This window comes from Salmo salar, chromosome ssa13 (assembly GCF_905237065.1).
Source record: "Salmo salar chromosome ssa13, Ssal_v3.1, whole genome shotgun sequence".
NCBI lineage: Eukaryota > Metazoa > Chordata > Actinopteri > Salmoniformes > Salmonidae > Salmo > Salmo salar.
This window is the reverse complement of record NC_059454.1, coordinates 37,151,538-37,178,439: the sequence shown is the minus strand read 5'-3', so window position 1 is coordinate 37,178,439 and position 26,902 is coordinate 37,151,538.

Here is a 26,902-nt window from a genome sequence, read left to right as displayed (position 1 = left end):
TTTCAATTTAACTGGGCAAAAAATAATACATTTTTATTTACAATGAAAGCCTACCAGGGAACATAACAAAATAATTTTACCTTGTCACCTCAGGGATTTGATCCAGCAACCTTGTGCTTAATGGCCCAACACTCTAACCACTAGGCTACCTGTAGTATACTGTAGTAAGCACATTTTTGTATATACTATAGTAATTACTGTAGTGTTTTTGCAGACTGTAGTATTTATTCTAGTGTTTTTGCAGATGTTGCTGTAGTATTGGTAGCCTAGTGGTTAGAGCATTTGGCCAGTAATGGAAAGGTCACTGGATCAAATCCCTGAGCTTACAAAGTAAACATCTGTTGTTCTACCCCTGAGCAAGGCAGTTAACCCACTGGGTGCTGTGGATGTTGATTAAGGCAGCCCTCTGCACCTCCCTGATTCAAAAGGGCTGGGTTAAATGCAGAAGACACATTTCAGTTTGATAACTGACTATGTATCCCCATTTATTTACTATAGTGTATTCTGTTTCATTATCTTTGACAGAGAAATTAGGGCCTCCTCATTGAGAAAACCTACTGGAGAACAACTAAAAGTGACAATTCTCCATAACTTGTGGCTATAGGTAGGAAGGACTTGGATCTGAACGGATGGACAAAATATGGTCTATACTTGGCATGTACAGTGAGGGAAAAAATGATTTGATCCCCTGCTGATTTTGTACGTTTGCCCACTGACAAAGAAATGATCAGTCTATAATTTTATGGTAGGTTTATTTGAACAGTGAGAGACAGAATAACAACAAAACAATCCAGAAAAACGCATGTCAAAAATGTTATAAAATGATTTGCATTTTAAGGAGGGAAATAGGTATTTGGCCCCCTCTCAATCAGAAAGATTTCTGTCTCCCAGGTGTCTTTTATACAGGTAACGAGCTGAGATTAGGAGCACACTCTTAAAGGGAGTGCTCCTAATCTCAGCTCGTTACCTGTATAAAAGACACCTGTCCAAAGAAGCAATCAATCAATCAGATTCCAAATCCTCCACCATGGCCAAGACCAAAGAGCTCTCCAAGGATATCAGGGACAAGATTGTAGACCAACACAAGGCTGGACTGGGCTACAAGACCATCGCCAAGCAGCTTGGTGAGAAGGTGACAACAGTTGGTGCGATTATTCGCAAATGGAAGAAACACAAAAGAACTGTCAATATCCCTCGGCCTGTGGCTCCATGCAAGATCTCACCTCATGGAGTTGCAATGATCATGAGAACGGTGAGGAATCAGCCCAGAACTACACGGGAGGATCTTGTCAATGATCTCAAGGCAGCTGGGACCATAGTCACCAAGAAAACAATTGGTAACACATTACGCCGTGAAGGACTGAAATCCTGCAGCGCCCGCAAGGTCCCCCTGCTCAAGAAAGCACATATACATGCCCGTCTGAAGTTTGCCAATGAACATCTGAATGATTCAGAGGACAACTGGGTGAAAGTGTTGTGGTCAGATGAGACCAAAATGGAGCTCTTTGGCATCAACTCAACTCGCCGTGTTTGGAGGAGTTGGAGCCTATGACCCCAAGAACACCATCCCCACCGTCAAACATGGAGGTGGAAACATTATGCTTTGGGGGTGTTTTTCTGCTAAGGGGACAGGACAACTTCACCGCATCAAAGGGATGATGGACGGGGCTATGTACCGTCAAATCTTGGGTGAGAACCTCCTTCATTCAGCCAGGGCATTGAAAATGGGTCGTGGATGGGTATTCCAGCATGACAATGACCCAAAACACACGGCCAAGGCAACAAAGGTGTGGCTCAAGAAGAAGCACATTAAGGTCCTGGAGTGGCCTAGCCAGTCTCCAGACCTTAATCCCATAGAAAATATGTGGAGGGAGCTGAAGGTTCGAGTTGCCAAACATCAGCCTCGAAACCTTAATGACTTGGAGAAGATCTGCAAAGAGGAGTGGGACAAAATCCCTCCTGAGATGTGTGCAAACCTGGTGGCCAACTACAAGAAACGTCTGACCTCTGTGATTGCCAAGGGTTTTGCCACCAAGTAATAAGTCATGTTTTGCAGAGGGGTCAAATACTTATTTCCCTCATTAAAATGCAAATCATTTTATAACATTTTTAACATGCGTTTTTCTGGATTTTTTTGTTGTTATTCTGTCTCTCACTGTTCAAATAAACCTACCATTAAAATTATAGACTGATAATTTCTTTGTCAGTGGGCAAACTTACAAAATCAGCAGGGGATCAAATACTTTTTTCCCTCACTGTAGGTTTCTCATTTATGGATGACACAAATTTAGCTATGGAGGAGGGAAATTGGCAGGGTGTATGCAAATTAAATACTGTAGTATTACTATAGTTAAAAAAAACTGTGGAGTTTTTGTGGACTGTAGTGTTGTTGCGGACATTACTGTAGTATTTACTACAGTGTTTCTTTTGCAGATAACTGTCGAATTTAATATAGTATTCTACAATATACTATAAAATTATATAGTAAATACTACACATGACCGAGGGATACTACAGTGTGTAGTATAGTATTCTAGTGTTTTTGCAGACATTACTGTAGTATTTACTAGAGTGCTTTTTGCATATAATACTGTAGTATTTAATACAGTATACTACAAAATGATATAGTAAATACTACACATGAGGAATACTATCGAGGGATACTACAGTTTGTAGTATAGTATTCTACAGTATACTACAGTTTACAACAGAATTCTATAGTAAGTGCTGTAGTATTCTATAGTAAACTGTAGTATTTTTTTCATGTGGGCTCTCGGTGCTTCCTTCCTGTTCATGTAGCCATGTTTATCAAGCTGTTCAATCAGCTCTGGGGCTACATCTGTCATTTAGAGGAAGTGTGTTCTATCAACCTCTTCCATCTGCTCTGGGGCTACATCTGTCATTCAGAGGAAGTGTTTGTGCATCACCTACGGTAGGTGCATCTACTTTGGCAGACCTTTGCAGATCTATTTACAGAGCCTTTGGAAAGTATACAGACCCCTTGACCTTTTCCACATTTTGTTAGGTTAAAGACTTATTCTAAAATTGATTACATCGTTTTTTTCCTCATCAATCTACACACAATACCACATAAGTTAATTAGAGTTACCAGCCTCAGAAATGGCAGCCCAAATAAATGCCTCTCAAGTAACAGGCACATCTCAACATCAACTGTTCAGAGGAGATTGCGTGAATCAGGCCTTCATGGTCAAATTGCTGCAAAGAAAGCACTACTAGAGGACACCAATAAGAAAAAGAGACTTGCTTAGGCCAAGAAACACGAGCAATTGACCTTAGACCGGTGGAAATCTGTCGTTTGGTCTGAGAGATGTTTGGTTCCAACCTCCGTGTCTTTGTGAGAAGCAGAGTAGGTGAACGGATGATCTCCGCGTGTGTCGTTACCACTGTGAAGCATGGAGGAGGAGGTGTGATAGTGTGGAGGTACTTTGCTCGTGACACTGTCTGTGATTTATTTAGAATTGAAGGTAGACTTAACCAGCATGGCTACCACAGAATTCTGCAGCGATACGCCATCCATCTGATTTGCGCTTAGTGGGACTATAATTTGTTTTTCAACAGGACAATGACCCAACACACCTCCAGGCTGTGTAAGGGTTATTTGACCAAGAAATAGAGTGATGGAGTGCTGCATCAGGTGACCTGGCCTCCACAATCACCTGGCCTCAACCCAATTGAGATGGTTTGGGATGAGTTGGTGTGCAGAGTGAAGGAAAAGTAGCCAACATGTGCTCAGCATGTGTGGGAAATCCTTCAAGACTGTTGGAAAAGCATTCCAGGTGAAGCTGGTTGAGAGAATGTGTGCAAAGCTGTCATCAAGGCAAAGGGTGGCTACTTTGAAGAATCTAAAATCGAAAATATATTTTGATTTGTTTAACACTTTTTTGGTTACTACATGATTCCATATGTGGTATTTTATAGTTTTTATGTATTCACTACTATTTGACAAAGTAGAAAATAGAAAAAATAAAGAAAAGCCCTTGAATGAGTTTGTGTGTACAAAAGTTTTGACTGGTATTGTATGTACAGTTGAAGTCGAAAGTTTACATACACCTAAGTCAAATACATTTATACTCAGTTTTTCACAATTCCTGACATTTAATCCGAGTAATAATTCCCTGTCTTAGGTCAGTTAGGATCACCACTTTATTTTAAGAATGTGAAATGTCAGAATAATAGTAGAGAGAATGATTTATTTCACATTTTATTTATTTCATCACATTCCCACTGGGTCAGAAGTTTACATACACTCAATTAGTATTTGGAAGCATTTCCTTTAAATTGTTTAACTTGGGTCAAACGTTTCGGGTAGCCTTCCACAAGCTTCCCACAATAAGTTAGGTGAATTTTGGCCCATTCCTCCTGACAGAGCTGGTGTAACTGAGTCAGGTTTGTAGGCCTCCTTGCTCGCACACGCTTTTTCAGTTCTGCCCACAAATTTCCTATAGGATTGAGGTCAGGGCTTTGTGATGGCCACTCCAATAACTTGACTTTGTTGTCCGTAAGCCATTTTGCCACAACTTCGGAAGTATGCTTTGGGTCATTGTCCATTTGGAAGACCCATTTGCGACCAAGCTTTAACTTCCTTACTGATGTCTTGAGATGTTGCTTCATATACTGTATTCACAGAATTTTCCTTTCCTCATGATGCCATCTATTTTGTGAAGTGCACCAGTCCCTCCTGCAGCAAAGCACCCCCACAACATGATGCTGCCACCCCCATGCTTCATGGTTGGGATGGTTTTATTTGGCTTGCAAGCCTCCCCCTTTTTCCTCCAAACATAACAATGGTCATTATGGCCAAACAGTTCTATTTTTGTTTCATCAGACCAGAGGACATTTCTCCAAAAAGTACGATCTTTGTCCCTATGTGCAGTTGTAAACCGTAGTCTGGCTTTTTTATGGCGGTTTTGGAGCAGTGGCTTCTTCCTTGCTGAGTGGCCTTTCAGGTTATGTCGATATAGGACTCGTTTTACTGTGGATATAGATACTTTGGTATCTGTTTCCTCCAGCATCTTCACAGGGTCCTTCACTGTTGTTCTGGGATTGATTTGCACTTTTCGCACCAAAGTACATTCATCTCTAGGAGACAGAACGCGTCTCCTTCGTGAGCAGTATGGCGGCTGCGTGGTCCCATGGTGTTTATACTTGCGTACTATTGTTTGTACAGATGTACGTGGTACCTTCAGGCGTATGGAAATTGCTCCCTAGGATGAACCAGACTTGTGAACTTTTACAAAATTTGTTCTGAGGTCTTGGCTGATTTCTTTTGATTTTCCCATGATGTCAAGCAAAGAGGCACTGAGTTTGAAGGTAGGTTTCACGTCCTGGCCAGTATAAGGGTTAATTGTTATTGTAGTTTGGTCAGGACGTGGCAGAGGGTATTTGTTTTATGTGGTTCAGGGTGGTGTGTTAGTTAGGAGGGCGTTTGATTTATTATTTCCGGGTTTTGAGTTATGGTCTATGTTTATGTATTTCTATGTGTAGTCTAGTGAGTGTGTTTCTATGTTGAGTTAATTGGGGTGGACTTCCAATTGAAGGCAGCTGTTTGGTGTTGCCTTTGATTGGAAGTCCTATATTAGTTGGGTGTGTTTGTCTTGTATTTGTGGGAGATTGTTCTGTGTTTAGCCTTGTGCCTTGCCAGACTGTCTGTGGATCGTTCGTTCTCTTGTTTGTTGTTTTTGTGTTCATTTTGATTTAATAAATGTTCAAAATGAACAAACACAGTCCTGCTGCATTTTGGTCCTCCTTCACCGACGATAACCGTGACAGATCTCCCACCAACTAAGGACCAAGCAGCAGAAGAAAAGGGACTTCGAGTTGGACTGGCGGGAGAGATGGACCTGGGAGGAAGTTCTGGACGGGGCCGGACCTTGGCACCAGGCTGGGGATTATCGCCTCCCGCAGTGGGAAATTGAGGCAGCCAAGGCAGAGAGGCGGAGGTACGAGGCCTTGGACGCGCTGAGGGAGAAGCACGAGAGGCACCCCCAATAAAAAAAATTGGGGGGCACACGGGTAGTTTGGCCATGCCTAGGAAGAGCCGGAAGCCAGCTACCCGTGGTTATATAGAGGAGCGTATGAGGTGGAGAGCGCCATGTTTCGCTGAGGAGCGCACTATCTCACCCATACGCACGCACAGTCCGGTGCGCGTTATTCCAGCCCCTCGCAGGTGCCGTGCTAGAGCAGGCATCCAGCCTGGTAGGAGGATGCCTGCGCAGCGCATCTGGTCGCCGGTACGCCTCCGAGGACCAGGCTACCCAACTCCCGCTCTACGCACGGCTACCATCAGGCCCCTGCACAGCCCAGTCTGCCCTGTACAAGCACCCCGCTCGTACAGGGCTACTAGTTCCATCCAACCAAGACGGGTTGTGCAGGAGGTAAGATCAAGACCGACTGTGCGCCTCCATCGCCCTGGGTTTCCAGCTCCTGTCTCTCGTGCGGACCCGGAAGTGCGTCAACCCAGTCCGACTCGTCCTGTTCCCGCTCCCCGCACTAGCCTGGAGGTGCGTGTTCACAATCTGGTACGCCCAGTACCAGCACCACGCACCAGGCTTCAAGTGCGTAAACCCAGCCTCGCCAGTAAACAGTCGCCAGAGCTGCCCGCCAGTCAACAGTCGCCAGAGCTGCCCGCCAGTCAACAGTCGCCAGAGTGGCCAGACTGCCCCGAGCTGCCGGAGTGGCCAGACTGCCCCGAGCTGCCGGAGTGGCCAGACTGCCCCGAGCTGCCGGAGTGGCCAGACTGCCCCGAGCTGCCGGAGTGCCCCGAGCTGCCAGACTGCCCCGAGCTGCCAGACTGGCCAGACTGCCCCGAGCTGCCAGAGTGGCCCGACTGCCTGGAACGGCCAGAACCGGAGCCACCTCCTGATATAGGTGGGTTGGGGAGGGGGGGTGTAGCACAGTGCCGTCGTTGACGGCAGCCACCCTCCCTTCCCTCCCTTTTAGTAGAGGGGAATTTTTGTTTTGTTGTTTGGGGTTGTGTTTTTTGGGGGGGTTTTGTTTTTTAAGGTGCTTCCGGGGTTAGCACCTTTAAGGGGGGGTACTGTCACGTCCTGGCCAGTATAAGGGTTAATTGTTATTGTAGTTTGGTCAGGATGTGGCAGAGGGTATTTGTTTTATGTGGTTCAGGGTGGTGTGTTAGTTAGGAGGGCGTTTGATTTATTATTTCCGGGTTTTGAGTTATGGTCTATGTTTATGTATTTCTATGTGTAGTCTAGTGAGTGTGTTGATTTATGTTGAGTTAATTGGGGTGGACTTCCAATTGAAGGCAGCTGTTTGGTGTTGCCTTTGATTGGAAGTCCTATATTAGTTGGGTGTGTTTGTCTTGTATTTGTGGGAGATTGTTCTTGGATTGCTGTGTTGCCTTCAAGACTGTTATTTTGTCGTTCATCGTTTTGTTTATTTTTGTATACGTGTTTGTTTGGTTTTTCCTTCTTTTCCCGTAAATAAAGAGGATGAGTATACACATACCTGCTGCGTTTTGGTCCGCCATTTCTAACGACACCCGTGACAGTAGGCCTTGCAATACATCCACAGGTACACCTCCAATTTTCTGGAATTTTCCAAGCTGTTTAAAGGCACAGTCAACTTACTGTATGTAAACTTCTGATCCACTGGAATTGTGATGCAGTGAATTATAAGTGAAATAATCTGTCTGTAAACAATTGTTGGAAAAACGACTTGTGTCATGCACAAAGTAGATGTCCTAACCGACTTGCCAAAACTATAGTTTCAACTATAGTTTCAACTGTATATATATATACTGCTCAAAAAAATAAAGGGAACACTAAAATAACACATCCTAGATCTGAATGAATTAAATAATCTTATTAAATATGTTTTTCTTTACATAGTTGAATGTGCTGACAACAAAATCACACAAAAATAATCAATGGAAATCCAATTTATCAACCTATGGAGGTCTGGATTTGGAGTCACACTCAAAATTAAAGTGGAAAACCACACTACAGGCTGATCCAACTTTGATGTAATGTCCTTAAAACAAGTCAAAATGAGGCTCAGTAGTGTGTGTGGCCTCCACGTGCCTGTATGACCTCCCTACAACGCCTGGGCATGCTCCTGATGAGGTGGCGGATGGTCTCCTGAGGGATCTCCTCCCAGACCTGGACTAAAGCATCCGCCAACTCCTGGACAGTCTGTGGTGCAACATGGCGTTGGTGGATGGAGCGAGACATGATGTCCCAGATGGGCTCAATTGGATTCAGGTCTGGGGAACGGGCGGGCCAGTCCATAGCATCAATGCCTTCCTCTTGCAGGAACTGCTGACACACTCCAGCCACATGAGGTCTAGCATTGTCTTGCATTAGGAGGAACCCAGGGCCAACCGCACCAGCATATGGTCTCACAAGGGGTCTGAGGATCTCATCTCGGTACCTAATGGCAGTCAGGCTACCTCTGGCGAGCACATGGAGGGCTGTGCGGCCCCCCAAAGAAATGCCACCCCACACCATGACTGACCCACCGCCAAACCGGTCATGCTGGAGGATGTTGCGGGCAGCAGAACGTTCTCCACGGCGTCTCCAGACTCTGTCACGTCTGTCACATGTGCTCAGTGTGAACCTGCTTCATCTGTGAAGAGCACAGGGCGCCAGTGGCGAATTTGCCAATCTTGGTGTTCTCTGGCAAATGCCAAACGTCCTGCACGGTGTTGGGCTGTAAGCACAACCCCCACCTGTGGACGTCGGGCCCTCATACCACCCTCATGGAGTCTGTTTCTGACCGTTTGAGCAGACACATGCACATTTGTGGCCTGCTGGAGGTCATTTTACAGGGCTCTGGCAGTGCTTCTCCTGCTCCTCCTTGCACAAAGGTGGAGGTAGCGGTCTTGTTGCTGGGTTGTTGCCCTCCTACGGCCTCCTCCACGTCTCCTGATGTACTGGCCTGTCTCCTGGTAGCGCCTCCATGCTCTGGACACTACGCTGACAGACACAGCAAACCTTCTTGCCACAGCTCGCATTGATGTGCCATCCTGGATGAGCTGCACTACCTGAGCCACTTGTGTGGGTTGTATACTCCGTCTCATGCTACCACTAGAGTGAAAGCACCGCCAGCATTCAAAAGTGACCAAAACATCAGCCAGGAAGCATAAGAACTGAGAAGTGGTCTGTGGTCACCACCTGCCGAACCACTCCTTTATTGGGGGTGTCTTGCTAATTGCCTATAATTTCCACCTGTTGTCTATTCCATTTGCACAACAGCATGTGAAATTTATTGTCAATCAGTGTTGCTTCCTAAGTGGACAGTTTGATTTCACAGAAGTGTGATTGACTTGGAGTTACATTGTGTTGTTTAAGTGTTCCCTTTATTTTTTTGAGCAGTGTATAAACATTATTATTGACAGAATACATGGAAAGGTATGTTTTAGTCACATTTTCACAGAATATGTGTTTGTTATTCTTCTAATCTGACAAATCATTGGCGTTTCTCCTAGATGTTTAAATTTTTTAAAGCCTAGCAGGCATGGGAACAGGGTTTTCATTAAACCCTCAACAGCACTCTACAGCTCTCTTTCCTTTTTAGGGTAATTGCCATGTCTTCTTCTAACAAATGGCTAATGGCACCAGTAAAGCAAACAGTGTTGTGAGGAGTTGGACTCTCATCACCTCGGTACCTGCCATATACATTTCTTACTCTGACAGTGAACCTTGTAGATAAGATTGATTGGGCCAGAACAATATCTAAGCAACATGTCCTCGCGAGATTCACAGGAAAAAGAACACAGATCTTTGTATTAAAACTATTGACCTCATGCTCATATAATGAGACACATTAGAGACTTGTAGTGCTGAAAAGTACAAATATTTTAACACTCACATTTTTGGGGATGTTACACATATCGTACCATCTTGCACCATCCATCCATACTGGTCTCTAACAGAGATTTGACACAAAAAAATACTATAGAAGGGAAAGGGGGATTCCTAGTCAGTTGTACAACTGAACACATTCAACTGAAGTGTGTCTTCCGCATTTAACCCAATCCCTCTGAATCAGAGAGGTGTGGGGGGCTGCCATAATCGACATCCAAGTCTTCGGTGCCCGGGGAACAGTGGGTTAACTGCCTTGCTCATTGGCAGAACGACAGATTTTTACCTTGTCAACTCGGGGATTCGATCCAGCAACCTTTCGGTTACTGGCCCAATGCTCTTACCACTAGGCTGGTATAAAAACTATAGCATTCACTGTAGTGTTTTTGCAGACTTTACTGTAATATTCACTGTAGTGTTTTTGTGGACTGTCTGCAAAAACACTACTTTTTTTCAATTTAACTGGACAAGTCAGTTCCATAACTTGTGGCTCTAGGTAGGAAGGACTTGGTTCTGAACGGATAGACAAAATATGGTCTATACTTAGCATGTAGGTTTCTCATTTATGGATGACACAAATTTAGCTATGGAGGAGGGAAATTGGCAGGGTGTATGTAAATTAAATACTGTAGTATTAATAGTTTTTGTGGACTGTAGTGTTCGGTGCAGACATTTTTGTAGTATTTTTTTGCGGATAACACTGTAGAATTTAATATAGTATTCTACAGTATACTATAAAATTATATAGTAAATACTACACATGATCGAGGGATACTACAGTGTGCAGTATAGTATTCTGGTGTTTTTGCAGATATTACTGTAGTATTTACTAGAGTGCTTTTTTGCATATAATACTGTAGTATTTACTATAGTATACTACAAAATGATATAGTAAATACTACATGTGAGGAATACTATCGGGGATACTACAGTTTGTAGTATAGTATTCTACAGTATACTACAGTTTACAACAGAATTCTATAGTAAGTACTGTAGTATTCTATAGTAAACTGTAGTATTTTTTCATGTTGGCTCTCAGTGCTTCCTTCTTGTTCATGTAGCCATGTTTATCAAGCTGTTCAATCAGCTCTGGGGCTAAATCTGTCATTTAGAGGAAGTGTGTTTTATTAACCTGTTCCATCTGCTCTGGGGCTACATCTGTCATTCAGAGGAAGTGTTTGTGCATCACCTACGGTAGGTGCATCTACTTTGGCAGACCTTTGCAGATCTATTTACAGTGCCTTTGGAAAGTATTCAGACCCCTTGACGTTTTCCACATTTTGTTAGGTTAAAGCCTTACTCTAAAATTGATTAAATCGTTTTTCCCCTCATCAATCCACACACAATACCCATAATGACAAAGCAAAAACAGGTTGTTAGAAATGTTTTGCAATGTATAAAATGTAAACAGCTTGATTTACAAAAGTATTAAGACCCTTTACTCAGTACTTTGTTGAAGCACCTTTGGCAAAGATTACAGCATCGAGTCTTCTTGTGTATGGTGCTACAAGGTTGGCACACTTGTCACACCCTGATCTGTTTCACCTGTCTTTGTGATTGTCTCCACCCCCCTCCAGGTGTTGCCCATCTTCCCCATTATCCGCTGTGTATTTATACCTGTGTTCTCTGTTTGACTGTTGCCAGTTTGTTTTGTTCATCGAACCTACCAGCGTTTTTCCCCTTGCTCCTGTCTTGTCTATAGTTCCTGTTTTCTAGTTTTCTGCCATCCTGTACCTTTCCCCCACTACCCTGGATTACCGACCTCTGCCTCCCCTGACCCTGAGTCTGTCTGCTGTCCTGTACCTTTGCCCCACTACTCTGGATTACCGACCTCTGTCTGACCTGACCCTGAGCCTGCCTGCTGTTCTGTACCTTTGCCTGCCCATGTTCGATTTAATAAACTTTTGTTACTTCGACATTGTCTGCACCTGGGTCTTACCTTCAGACCTGATAGTACAAAATGGCCGTGACTGACAAAGCAGACCCGGGCCAGCTGTGCAAAGCCATCTCCTCCCAAGGAGCCACCATCGGTAGGCATGAGGAATTGCTTCGTGGCCTTATGGAGGGGGTCCAAATGTTGGCCGAACGCCATGACCAGGCGTTGGACATTTTGCTGGAGCAATTCCGCTGGGTTGTCTGGGAGGCAGCCTAACACAGTAGTAAACCCCACAGCCCATCAATAACTCAGCTGTTAGCAGTGCCGTCTTATCGGTCACTCCACCTTCTCAGGAGCCCCGCTTACCTCCCCCGGAATGCTTCAATAGAGAGCCGAGCACCTGTTGGGCATTTCTAGCTCAGTGTGCCATCATCTTCGAGCTTCAGCCCTCCTCCTTCCCTCCGGATCACTCCAAGATAGCCTACCTCATCACGCTGAGGTCCGGAAGGGCTCTCACCTGGGCTACTGCTGTATGGGAACAACAGCCGGCCATATGATTTAGCCTGGAGGGGTTCGTGGGAGAGGTGAAGAAGGTTTTTGATGCCCCGTTCTCCGGGAGAGAAGCTGCCCGGAAGCTAATCCCGCTTCGGCAGGACTCCTGCAGTGTGGCAGACTATGCAGTGGATTTCCGCAAGTTGGCAGCGGAGAGTGCTTGGAACCAGGAAGCGCTGTTCGATATGTTCCTGCACGGTGTCTCGGAGGAGGTCAAGGACGAGCTTGCTGCCTGGGAGTTACCTACAGATCTCGATTCCCTCATCACTTTGAACATCCGAATCAATGGGCGATTATGGGAATGACGGAGGGAGAGGAAATTCGATTTCGCTCGCACATCCAGGGATTCCACCTTGCCTCCGAGTCGTCCCCGATGGTCCCGTTGCCAAGAGAACCCGAGGCTTCCCAACCTTCCCCAAGAGTCGCCAAAGATGGCTGGGTCACCGCTTCCCAAGCCTATGCAACGAGGCAGAGCTGGGCTGTTGCCAGCAGAACGCCAATACAGGATCAACACAAAGAGTTGTCAATATTGCGGGACTCTGGGTCATTTTGTGTCCTCTTGTCCTTTAAAAGACCAGGCTCACCGGTAGGAGCGAGTACTCTGGTGGGCCATATGGATAACTTTTCTGCTTCCCTTGCTCACACCCCTTTTCATGCCATTCTGCTGTGGGGAAACCAGTCTAAATCTCTCCGGATCCTCATTGACTCTGGGACCAATGAGAGCTTTTTGGATGCTACCCTGGCTTCCGAGCTGAACATCCCCACTCAGCCCCTCTCCATTCCCATGCATGTTAGAGCGCTGGACGGGCGCTCTATAGGCCGGGTCACTAATAATACCACTCCCACAACCTACAGGTGTCAGGGAATCACAGCGAGACTATTCAATTTCTGCTAATCAAGTCTCCTCAGATTCCCGTGGTTTTGGGATTCTCCTGGCTCCAGCGACACAATCCCCTCATCAACTGATCTACTGGTGTCATCATGGTCTGGAGTCCATTTTGCCACACCCATTGTCTGAAGTCAGCGGAACCTGCCCCGGGACATCTTCCTGGGGACTCAGAAGGTGCCCTGGACCTCTCTGCCATTTCCGCGGAGTACCAGGATCTTCGGGAGGTGATCAACAAGGCCCTGGCCCCTTCACTTCTGCCGCACCGATCATATGACTGCAGGATTGACCTTCTCCCTAGCACCACTCCGCCTCGGGGACGACTGTACTCGCTGTCGGAAGGAGACCAATGCTATAGAGAACTACATTGGGGTCTCCCTAGCTGCAGGATTTATCCGTACTTCGTCCTCTCCTGCCTGCGCCCGTGTATCGACTACCGGGGACTCAATGACATAACGGTGAAGAACCGCTACCCACTACCACTCATCTTCTCGGCCTTCGAGCCGCTCCAGGGGGCCACCGTGTTTTCCAAGCTGGATCTACGGAACACCCACCTAGTGCGGATACGGGAGGGGGATGAGTGGAAGATCGCCTTCAACATGGCCAGTGGCCACTACGAGTATTTGGTCATGCCATTTGGCCTCACCAACGCCCCTGCTGTGTTCCAGGCTCTGGTAAATGTTGTCTTTGACATGTTGAACCGTTTTGTCTTTGTCTACATTGATGACATCCTCATCTTCTCCCGCTCCCCCAAAGAACATGTGCTTCATGTCCAACAGGTTCTTCTCTGTTAAGGCAGAGAAGTGTGAGTTCCATCGCTCCACCATCCCCTTTCTGGGATACATAATCTCCGGTGGGAGTGTCCAGATGGATTCTGGGAAGGTGAGAGTGGTGAGATTGGCCCCAGCCTACGTCAAGGGTGCAGCTGCAACGTTTCCTGGGATTCGCCAACTTTTATCGCCAATTTATTCCGGGTTACAGCAGCCTGGCTTCCCCCCTGTCTGCACTCACCTCTCCCAAGGTTCCGTTCACGAGGTCCTCTGCTGCTAACCGGGCGTTCCGGGACCTCAAATATTGCTTCACCACTGCTCCCATCTTGGTACACCCTGACCCTTCCCGCCAGTTCGTGGTGGAGGCCGATGCTTCTTATGTAGGAGTGGGGACGGTCCTGTGCCAGCGTTCTGCCCTGGACCTGAAGCTACATCCCTGTGCCTTCATCTCCCACCGCCTCAACGCCACAGAGAAAAACTACGATTTGGGGAATCGTGAGCTTCTCGCAGTGAAGATGATGTTGAAGGAATGGAGACATTGGCTGGAAGGGGCAGAACATCGGTTCATTGTATGGACGACCACAAAAACCTGGAGTATCTCTGCACCGCCAAATGCCTCAACTCCAGGCAAGCTAGATGAGCCCTGCTGTTCACACGGTTCAACTTCTCCCTCTCATATCGGCCGGGATCCAAGAATGTCAAGCCAGATGCACTGTCGCGCTGCTATAGCCCCACGGCTATTACCCCGGAGCCGAAGACCATCCTGCCCACCTCGTGCCTGGCGACGGCACTCAGCTGGGGTATAGAGTCACAGGTCCGGGAGGCATAGCCTTCCCAGTTGAACCCAGATAACCGGATGTTTGTGCCTGACACTCCTCCAGACTGGCCTGCCACCCGGTCTCCCATTGGGCTCTGGCTTTTGCGTGACAATGCTTTTGGTGGCCCTACCATGGTCCCCATCGTCTCCGCATTCGTCGCTGCTTGCACAGTTTGTGCACAAAACAAGACTCCTTGACAAGCTCTGGCTGGTCTCTTAGAACCTCTGCTGTCCCTCACCGTCCCTGATCTCACATCTCCCTGGACTTTTTCACAGGTCTTCCCCCATCTGATGGCAATACTGCTATCTTGATGGTGGTGGATCGGTTTTCCAAAGCCGCCCACTTCATTCCTCTTCCCAAACTACCCTCTGCCAAAGAAGACGGCCCAGCTCATGGTGCAGCACGTTTTCCGGATCCATGGACTACATAGTCAACATCAGTTCTCATCCCAGTTCTGGAAGGCATTCTGCACCCTCACTGGGTTGTCGGCCAGTCTGTCCTCCGGGTTCCACCAACAGTCAAAGGCCAGTTGGAGCGAGCCAAGCAGGACCTCGAGACTACTCTGCGCTGCCTGGTCTCTGTCAACCCCACCACCTGGAGCCAGCAGCTGGTGTGGGCCAAATAGGCCTACAACACCCTTCCCTGCTCTGCCACGGGCCTATCTCCTTTTGAGTGTTCCCTGGGGTATCAGCCACGCTATTCCCTGAGCAGGAAGAAGAGATCGACATACCTTCTGCCCAGATGTTTGTCCGCCGTTGTCGTTGTGCCTGGAGGAAAGCCCGGTCGGCCCTCCTCAAGACCACCTCCAGGTATCGACGACAAGCGGATCGTCACCGGACCCTGGCTCCCCAGTATCAAAGGTATGGCTGTCCACCCAGGATCTGCTCTTCTGGGTGGAATCCCGCAAACTCTCCCCCTGGTTTATCGGCCCGTTTCCCATCTCTAAAATGATTAACCCCTCTGCTGTTCATCTTCTGTTGCCCCATACCCTTCGTATACACCCCACCTTTCATGGGTCCAGAGTTAAACCCATGTCTCACAGCCCTTTGTCTCCTGGGGGGGGGGGTACTGTCACACCCTGATCTGTTTCACATATCTTTATGATTGTCACCACCCCCTTCCAGGTGTCGCCCATCTTCCCCATTATCCCCTGTGTATTTATACCTGTGTTCTCTGTTTGTCTGTACCTTTGCCCCACTACTCTGGATTAACGACCTCTGCCAGACCTGAACCTGCCTGCCGTCCTGTACCTTTGTTCGATTTAATAAACTTGTGTTACTTCGACACTATCTGCACCTGGGTCTTACCTTCAAACCTGATAACACCTATACTTGGGGAGTTTGGCAGTGATTACAGCCTCGAGTCTTCTGGGTATGATGCTACAAGCTTGGCACACCTGTATTTGGGGAGTTTCTCCCATTCTTCTCTGCAGATCCTCTCAAGCTCTGTCAGGTTGGATGGAGAATATTGCTGCACAGCTATTCTCAGGTCTCTCCAGAGATGTTTGATCGGGTTCAAGTCCGGGCTCTGGCTGGACCACTCAAAGACATTCAGAGACCACTCAAAGCCACTCCTGCATTGTCTTGGCTGTGTGCTTAGGGTTGTTGTGCTGTTGGAAGGAAAACCTTTACCCCAGTCTGAGGTCCTGAGCGCTCTGGAGCAGGTTTTCATCAAGAATCTCTCTGTGCCTTGCTCTGTTCATATTTGCCTTGATCCTGACTGTTCTCCCAGTCCCTGCCACTGAATAACATCCCCACAGCATGATGCTTCCACCCACATGCTTCACCGTAGGGATGGTTCTAGGTTTCCTTCAGATGTGATGCTTGGCATTCAGGCCAAAGAGTTCAATATTGGTTTCATCAGACCAGAGAATATTGTTTCTCATAGTCTGAGAGTCGTTAAGTGCCTTTTGGAAAACTCCAAGCGGGCTGTCATGTGCCTTTTACGAAGTTGTGGCTTCCGTCAGGTCACTCTACCATAAAGGCCTGATTGGTGGAGTGCTGCAGAGATGATTGTCCTTCTGGAAAGTTCTCCCATCTCCACAGAGGAATTCTGGAGCTCTGTCAGAGTGACCATCGGGTTCTTGGTCACCTCCCTGACCAAAACCCTTCTCCACCAACTGCTCAGCTCTAGTAAGAGTCTTGGTGGTTCAAAACTTCTTCCATTTAAAAATGATGGAGGCCACTCTGTTCTTGGGGACCTTCAATGCTGCAGACATTTTTTGGTACCTTTCCCCAGATCTGTGCCTCGACACAATCCTGTCCCGGAGCTCTACAGACAATTCTTTCGATGTCACGTCATGGCCTCTTCACTGTTGACGTTGTGACTGTTGTTTTGCGTGTACTATTTAATGAAGCTGCCAGTTGAGGACTTGTGAGGCATCTGTTTCTCAAACTAGACAGTCTAATGTACTTCTCCTCTTGTTCAGTTGTGCACCGGGGCCTCCCACTACTCTTTCTATTCTGGTTAGAGACAGTTTGCGCTGTTCTGTGAAGGGAGTAGTACACAGCGTTGTACAAGATCTTCAGTTTCCTGGCAATTTCTCACATGGAATAGCCTTCATTTCTCAGAACAAGAATAGACTGACGAGTTTCAGAAGAAAGTTCTTTGTTTCTGGCCATTTTGAGCCTGTAATCGAACCCACAAATGCTGATGCTCCAGATACTCAACTAGTTTAAAGAAAGCCAGTTTTATTGCTTCTTAAATGAGAACAACAGTTGTCAGCCGTGCTAGCATAATTGCAAAAGGGTTTTCTAATGATCAATTAGCCTTTTAAAATGAAACACTTGGATTAGCTAACAGAACAAGCCATTGGAACACAGGAGTGATGGTTGCTGATAATGGGCCTCTGTACACCTATGTAGTTATTCCATTAAAAATCTGCTGTTACCAGCTACAATAGTCATTCACAACATTAACAATGTCTACACTGTCACGCCCTGACCTTAGAGAGACGTTTTATTTCCTCTAGTTTGGTTAGGTCAGGGTGTGATGTGGGGTGGGCAATCTAGTTTGTGTATTTCTTTGTTTTGACTGAGTATGGTTTCCAATCAGAGGCAGCTGTCTATCGTTGTCTCTGATTGGGAATCATACTTAGGTAGCCCTTTTTCCCACCTTCAATTGTGGGATCTTGTTTTTTGTACAGCTCAGTGAAAGCCAGTAGAACGTGACGTTTGTTTTCCTTTGTTTGTTATTTTGTTTCGTGTTCTGAGTTATAATAAAAATAATCATGAGCACTTACCACGCTGCACCTTGGTCTCCTCTCTACGAATGGCGTCACATACACTGTATTTCTGATCAATTAGATGTTATTTTAATGGACAGAGAATGTGCTTATCTTTCAAAAACAAGGACATTTCTAAGTGACCCCAAACTTTTGAACCGTAGTGTACGTAAATAAGGTATTTCTGGTTTTTATTTTGAATACATTTGCAAAAATGTCTAAAAACCTGGGTTTACTTTGTCATTATGGGCTATTGTGTGTAGATTGCTGAGGATTTTTTTACATAAAATGTAATCCATTTTAGAATAAGGCTGTAACATAACAAAATGTGGAAAAGTCAAGGGGTCTGAATACCTTCCGAAGTCACTGTGTCTACATTCAGCTGAGTTGTGTGATTTCATCCACAGATTTACACTGCTAAATGTATGTATACCCAGTAAGTTTGGGAACAGTCTTTTAATGTTTTCTGTGTATGATGAACAGTGGTTGCAGATACAATTGCTGCCATTTTTACATTGATACAATAAAAAAAATCATGAAAGTCCCTCATTTGTCACCTGTAGCCCTAGCTTCCCGATCAGAACACAACCCCTCATGTCTTTGACGAGAGTCTTTCTGATTGTTCAAACCTCTATCCTATCACACATCTAACCCTTTTCTGCAGCATTGTTTTCTACATCCTGTGCAGACTGTGTTTACCCCTGGCTGATGGACAACAGCGTGGCTAGAAGAATGTTCCAGGATGAGGAACGCATTTTTTTCTTCTAAGAATATACTCAATCAACTGAGTCCACACGCGTCACAATGACTATGTCCCCAGCACTCTAAGTGAAAAACAATGTTTAGGATGATCATGGTGAGTCATGATACTTCCCATTAAAGCATGGTTACATGTACTCTAATCACAGCAACAGGCTCCTCCTTATAAGCTAATGTTGATGTTCATGCTCTCCAGACCACCAAGGTGTCACACTGAGCCACACAGCCTTATATAGAAGACATATTGAATGCTTTTTCTGCAATCAGTGCATTAGGGTAACTAACACTGTGAGGGTAAAGGCTATCTGGCTGTATGAGCTTAAATAGAGAGTGGGTGGTGAATTCAGTTCAATCATCCTGTCTGAGTGTGCCTGAGACTAATGCTGAAGTCACTGGAGGATCTGAAAAGTTTAGAAACGGATAGCCTTTAGTGTGAGTGTCTTTCGATTCCCATAAAGTCACGACAGGTGGGCCTGAATGATTGGCGTTGTAATATCAGTTTGTGTGATGCAGGGTTATAGAGTACAGGGAACTTTACACGTCCCATGTCCTGTCTGAAGGTAGAGTTACCTCTCAAACAACCTGGTGCGTTGTTTCACAAGGAAACAGCAGAGGGGTTGAAGCCTCTGTTCTAATAAAGAGGGAGAGAGTCGGCAGGTCTATTAGGATTCAAGTCATAAAGAGGGAGAGAGTTGGCAGGTCTACTATGATTCAAGTCATAAAGAGGGAGAGAGTCGGCAGGTCTATTATGATTCAAGTCATAAAGAGGGAGAGAGTCGGCAGGTCTATTATGATTCAAGTCATAAAGAGGGAGAGAGTCGGCAGGTCTATTAGGATTCAAGTCATAAAGAGGGAGAGAGTCGGCAGGTCTATTATGATTCAAGTCATAAAGAGGGAGAGAGTCGGCAGGTCTATTAGGATTCAAGTCATAAAGAGGGAGAGAGTTGGCAGGTCTATTATGGTTCAAGTCATAAAGAGGGAGAGAGTTGACAGGTCTATTATGGTTCAAGTCTGTTCTAATTAAGAGGGAGAGAGTTGGCAGGTCTATTATGGTTCAAGTCATAAAGAGGGAGAGAGTCGGCAGGTCTATTAGGATTCAAGTCATAAAGAGGGAGAGAGTCGGCAGGTCTATTATGGTTCAAGTGTGTTCTAATTAAGATGGAGAGAGTCGGCAGGTCTATTATGGTTCAAGTCATAAAGAGGGAGAGAGTCGGCAGGTCTATTATGATTCAAGTCATAAAGAGGGAGAGAGTCGGCAGGTCTATTATGATTCAAGTCATAAAGAGGGAGAGAGTTGGCAGGTCTATTATGGTTCAAGTCATAAAGAGGGAGAGAGTCGGCAGGTCTATTATGATTCAAGTCATAAAGAGGGAGAGAGTTGGCAGGTCTATTATGATTCAAGTCATAAAGAGGGAGAGAGTTGGCAGGTCTATTAGGATTCAAGTCATAAAGAGGGAGAGAGTCGGCAGGTCTATTAGGATTCAAGTCATAAAGAGGGAGGGAGTCGGCAGGTCTATTATGATTCAAGTCATAAAGAGGGAGAGAGTCGGCAGGTCTATTAGGATTCAAGTCATAAAGAGGGAGAGAGTCGGCAGGTCTATTAGGATTCAAGTCATAAAGAGGGAGAGAGTCGGCAGGTCTATTATGATTCAAGTCAGAAAGAGGGAGAGAGTCGGCAGGTCTATTATGATTCAAGTCATAAAGAGGGAGAGAGTCGGCAGGTCTATTAGGATTCAAGTCATAAAGAGGGAGAGAGTCGGCAGGTCTATTATGATTCAAGTCAGAAAGAGGGAGAGAGTCGGCAGGTCTATTATGATTCAAGTCATAAAGAGGGAGAGAGTCGGCAGGTCTATTATGGTTCAAGTCTGTTCTAATAAAGAGGGAGAGGGACATGTTTGTGGAAAATGTTTTGCTGTGCCTGTTGGACAACACTTAATGCTGAAATGGTGACAGCTTGTCACACCTTCCTGCTGGCTTTCAGAAGGCCATAATCCAAATAGCCTGTTCCAAACTAAAAACATTCAATCACTCTTTTTTATTCAACTATATATTTTTCTCAGGAAAGACAGGGCAGGTAAGTGGATTTAACATTAACAGATGCATGTTGTATAGACAGACACACGCACATAGAAAAGACAGACGAGATGTTGCAAACATACGCAGTAAATCTATAACACCATTGTTGCCAGATAGTTTTGGTCACCTGTTTAAGAACTTGGCATCACAGTTTGTTGAATATGACTATCCCTCTCCAACAGGAAGCACACCGAGTCCAAAGCATACCCCTTCTGCACAGATGCCCCTTGATTGAATAATTTTATCATGTGATAATGGGATAGATCAACACATAAAATGGGAGTGTGCCATGTCTTCTCAGCCAAAGCATTGTTGTCTGTAAGTTATCACGTGAGGCAGACAAACAAGCCCTTTCTTCCTGCCTTTGTCCCTTTGGAATGTCGTGTGTTTCAGCCTGGCCTCAGAGCCATACGAAATATACTTGACGTATTTCTGAGCACCTCCAAGACCTATGATATCTACAAATGGTCTAGTTACTTTAGACAGAAACAAAGGTAGTAATCTTAACCCAATTCACCTAACCTGTTACGTAAATTCTCCTAACCTTTGTCATTTTAGTTCTCCTAACATTTGTCGTTAGTTCTCCTAATCGCCGAAGTAAATCCTCCCAGTAATTCTCCTTTGTTGTTACAGCGCAACAAGCAACCTGGTCTCAGATAAAGACATGCAATACTGTACATCGTCTAAGATGTATAATAAGTTACTCCATCCAATGCTATTGTACGACTGGGTGAGACGTATAATACTATACGTCATCTAATTCGTATGATATTGTATGACCGCTATTCCATTCATAATGTAACCTTATGTAATGTAACATATCATAGCGTGACACACTTACGTACAGAATAGTACGAATTGCCCTCAGACCACAGTGCGTGTTTTTGTTCATGTGTTACTGCTAATGCATCACCAGTCCTTTGAGAGGCAGAGAGAGGCAGAGAGAGACAGAGAGAGTGAGAGAGCATCGTTTCACAGCTGGCTTACTGGCACTTGTTATTGAGACAACAGTGTTGACAACTTTGAAGCCGACACGTCACGCTTGTGGTGCGGAAGGAAGTGTGCTGGTTGGAGTCCATGTCATATGGCTGCTTTAGAATGTGTCAATGATGAAAAAAGTGTAGTTGGCTATGATTGAATGCTCTTTGTGTGTTAGGAAAAGAGTTGTATTATTCCACACAAGATCCATTGTACTTTCTCTCTGCTTTCTCTGTCACTCAGGTCGTTTCATGGAGACGGATGCCAAATGCGGGAATATCAAATGGGAATAGGATTTATTTAAGCTATTTTTGCCCTCACAGACAGATCCCTTTGCTCACCTGTTACCACCGTATTGCACTGGTCACTCAAACAATACCACTATGAGGAAGATAAACATAATGGTGTACTGGCTGACGTTATGGAGCTGAAGGACCACCTGGACACTGGTGAAACGGTTGCAGTGAAAACGAGGAAGAGCGCACCATGTCTAACCAATGAGAGACAGCTCTTCTTTCAGCAGGTGTTCTAAAAGCACACACTTTGGACCAATCCTACCTCATCTGTTCCTTTTCCAATGATTGAGACGTACTGGAACACCCTGGTAGAAAACTGGTAAAGCTAATCATGAAACCACCACAGGGAGTCAAGGTGTCAGCCACACATCTATTACTGGTTCTAAGGAGACAAGGACACAGATGGTTTCTATCTGAATCCAGGGGATGTGTGTTCACCTGTCTTCATCCTGAATCCTAATGGCCAAATCCCCTCCCTTTTGATTGTGTCCAGTTTGCTATGACCTAGTTGTTTCTGAGTGAAATGATGAATACTATGTTCTTCCCAATTTCAATATGGGTGAATCATTTTTGTTTAGACAAATTTAGTAAATTGTTAGTACATTTTCCTCAGACTGGTGCGTTGGTGAGTGGACCTTCAGGAAGTGATACAGCTCGCTGTGTAGCCTAATGAGTGATTCATACCTCTGTCTACCATCATCTGAATATCCTCACTCCAAACAAACAGAACTGACCATTAAAGGTGACTACTACAGTATCTTGACAAATCCCCAAAGATAAACAGTGATATTAGATTGTTCGTACCAAGACCTTGATTCACACCACTAGTAACCTCCTAAGAGAGTGTTAGTGATGACGTACAGTATGACTCACCATGTTCTCCTCTCTGTCTGTGATACTAAAAAAGGCAGGGAATTTCTCAGCAGTGTTTCTCAGTGACCTGCCCTTCCCAGTCACTAACACTAAGTGTTCATGCTGCTGTCCCGTGCTCTGAGCATGTAGAGCCTGACATGAACCCTCTGTTCCCCTTCTGGATGCCTCACACATGACCACCACCAAACTCTTCCAGGAGAGGAGGGGGGAGGGGAGAGGGGGAGGAAGGGAGGGAGGAGGGGAGGGAAGGAGGAGAGGGAACCGCCCTGAGGTCTCCTGGAAACATCATGAGTCACAGAATTATGTTTATGAATCATCTGATCCAGTGTCCCAAAGTCCCAAATTACACTTGGCCTCCAACTTCTCTCTCTCTCTCTCTCTCTCTCTACCTCTCTCTACTCTCTCTCTCTCTCTCTCTCTCTCTCTCTCTCTCTCTCTCTCTCTCTCTCTCTCTCTCTCTCTCTCTCTCTCTCTCTCTCTCTCTCTCTCTCTCTCTCTCTCTCTCTCTCTCTCTCTCTACCTCTATTCCATATATGCTCAGGCTCACGCACCACTACCAAGACATCACATTCTCACTTTCTCCTGTTTTCCCTTTTACATCCCCTCTGTTGCCATCCTAACAGTACGTTTATATGCACACTAATAATACAATTTTAAACTGATAATGGCAGTAGGCCGAGTCTGGTCATGTAAACACCTTACTCTGCTTATCTTAATTGCCGTCAAAATCGAAGTAAGTGTACACCAGTTGAAACACCTGGTTTTCTGAATAATCTTTACAAATGATTAGGAGATGTAAAGAGCTTAATCGGCGTTCCAGCGGTGTAACTGATCTGTGCATGTGCCAGCGCTGATAGCCCAAGCCTTCCTCTTATGCGCAAATTAACTGAGGTCTGAAAAACTAAAAGTATGCTTCTTAGAAATAGTTTTCACATACAAACTTTATATGTCCGAACTTCCAATAATAACATGTTCACTGTGGTAGAACGTTTATTTTGATTGTCCCATCAGGTAGCCTGATTTCAGACGTGTCCATGTAAACAGGATTATTGAGGAAATCATTATTCTTGCAGAGCATGTAAACGCTTTAACAAACTATTATATTAATCTGACTATCCAAAACAATCATATTGTGTGCATGTAACTGTGCTCAGTAGTCACTATGGACTTAGGAAGTGATTGAATAGTGTGTGTGTGAATAGTGTGTGTGTGTGTGTGTGTGTGTGTGTGTGTGTGTGTGTGTGTGTGTGTGTGTGTGTGTGTGTGTGTGTGTGTGTGTGTGTGTGTGTGTGTGTGTGTGTGTGTGTGTGTGTGCGTGTGCGTGTGTACTTGTTTCTTCATAAGCCAGTGATAGTGATAAGGTTTAAATAGAGTTCAATCTGGATATGCACAGAGCACCATCTAACAATATCTAACACCATCTAACACCATCTAGCACAATCTAGCACCATCTAACGCCATCTAACACCATCTAACACCATCTAGCACAATCTAGCACCATCTAACGCCATCTAACACCATCTAACACCATCTAGCACCATCTAACAATATCTAGCACATTCTAGCACCATCTAGCACCATCTAACGCCATCTAACACCATCTAGCACCATCTGACACTATCTAGCACCATCTAATGCCATCTAGCACTATCTAACACCATCTAGCACCATCTAACACCATCTAGCACCATCTAACACTATCTAACTGGCCACATAGGCAGTGGGCCCAGTTCCATAGAGATACCTCACTGTGTTGTTGGCTGACGTTCTATCAATCTGCATGTCCCAGTCAAACAACTAGAGGGCAGAGGAACATACTTAAGATAACGGGCAGGCAGCAACTGTTCCGAATGTTGTGATCCAGTCTCTCTGAATAGGGCAAAGTAACAACCAGCAGTAAAGGTTGCCTGAACCCTGACCCTGTGAGGCCCTGCGACCTGAAAAGTCCTGTAAAGAAGAGATTTCTTCCCTCCTTCCTCTCCTCCTCTGCTTGCTGATTCTCCCACTATTCTTCTCTTTCTCCTCCTACATTCTCCACCAACTATCACCTCTGGAGTTGAGTTGTGCAGTGAAAACAACTCTCCTCATTTGCTTGCACGTCCGATTTCTTTTAGTGATTTCGCACGGGCCTCTACATGTGTTTTGCCTGGCCACAGGAGCTGTCATTGCCTAGTCCCCCCCATCACAACCCCCCCACCCACCCCTGCTCTACCCAGGGACTGGAACAGCCCAGAACATCTGAGTGAGTCCACCAAGAGTCTTGTGGTTTGTATGTGCGATCCGGGTTGCCATGGGTAACAAAGCATGGTGTAGGAATCTCAGTGCAGCTGTCACCATGGGTACGTCCTGCTGTGTGTGGACCCAAGACCTCATCATGTTCTGGCTCTGTAGACCGGGCCAGGTCGGTCCAATACCCAGGGAGTTAGGTAACTCTGGGACTCTGGGAAGCACATGCCTTGTAATAACCCCTCTGACGTGAGCTGAGAGCTGGAGTGGTTACCTCAGCCTGCCTGGGTCCAGGGCCAGATGGAGGGATCTATGTACTGTATGATGTGACCGCCCAGGGAGGATCAGAGAGAGAGAGAGAGAGAGAGAGAGAGAGAGAGAGAGAGAGAGAGAGAGAGAGAGAGAGAGAGAGAGAGAGAGAGAGAGAGAGAGAGAGAGAGAGGTGAAGAGTCGTGAGATCTCATCATCTGGATGGAGAAATTAAGATGGATTTAGATGTAGATAGTTGGTTCATATCCAAGTGCATTAGCTATATCTTCTCCATACAGATACTGTGCACACAGTAATACACTGTATATGTAAGCCCCATTGTCATGTCTGAAGGTTCCCCCTAAGCCGGCCAGCATGCAATATAGCCAAGAAGAGTTTTCTTCCACCATAATACTGTTGCGGATTGCTACCTCCCTAATTCGAATTCCCAGTTCTACAGAACTCCCTTGCTCTGAATGTTTTGGAAGAAATCACTGATCAAATAAATCACTGATCAATGTCCTGGCAGTCAGACTGAGAAAGCAGAGAGAGCTTTGATTCCCATGGTCTGCCCTGATTTTACTTCAACCTCCTTAACCATTCACGTGCCTCTCTTCCTTCAAATGTAATTGCTTCCATCTCTCTCAGTTTTGGTGCAGGCCGTGCCTACTTCGTCGGAATGGGATGAGGAGAGAAGGCTTAGGATGAGGGCTCGGTAAAGAGAGGAGAAATGAGAGGGAGGGTGGGGTCACTTGCCTCTTTTTTGTGGATACATCCCTCTCCCAGCTCTCAAAGCACATGAGTGAGACTGCTGTGGAGAGAGACCTCTTACTGTGAACTGAAAACGCCCTCTCTCTCACTGTGAGTATGAGTAAGGCTGTCCCTTTGGTTCGTTTCAGGAAATACACTTCTCTATTTACATGGCTACACCAACAGAGTTGAGGGATGTCCCAAGAACGTTATATACCACAGCCTTTTTAAATGCAGTGAAACTCACCGCCAAATACTGAGGTTGACAAAAAATAAATATACAAAGTAAATGAAACATGTGTGAGAAGAGAAGCTGAGACAGGTTCTCAAATGTTCTGTAAGGGCCCTTCAGATGTGAAAGGGAAAGTGTTTGATTCAAAACATATTGCAGGGGATTAAGTAAATCATGCTCTCTGCTATAAAATGTGTGAGGAGGTTCTTCCTCATTTTGATCTGGAGAAACATTCTGTGAAACTTTGCGGGGGCATGTGAAAATGATATACTGTATATTTTTGTTCTCATTCTTTAGAAGCGTTCCAAAATGGTTCTATGGGGAGGGAAATGGTTCTACCAAGAAACGCTTTCATCTGAATAACCCTTTTTGGAAGACAAGGTCCTTTGTAAGGCAAAGAGTTCTACCTAGAATCTGAATGAGCTTTTTTATTGTAATTTGCTTTATTTGAAATAGTGCCTGAGCGCTAGTGTTTATCTCAGTGTTTAAACTTTAA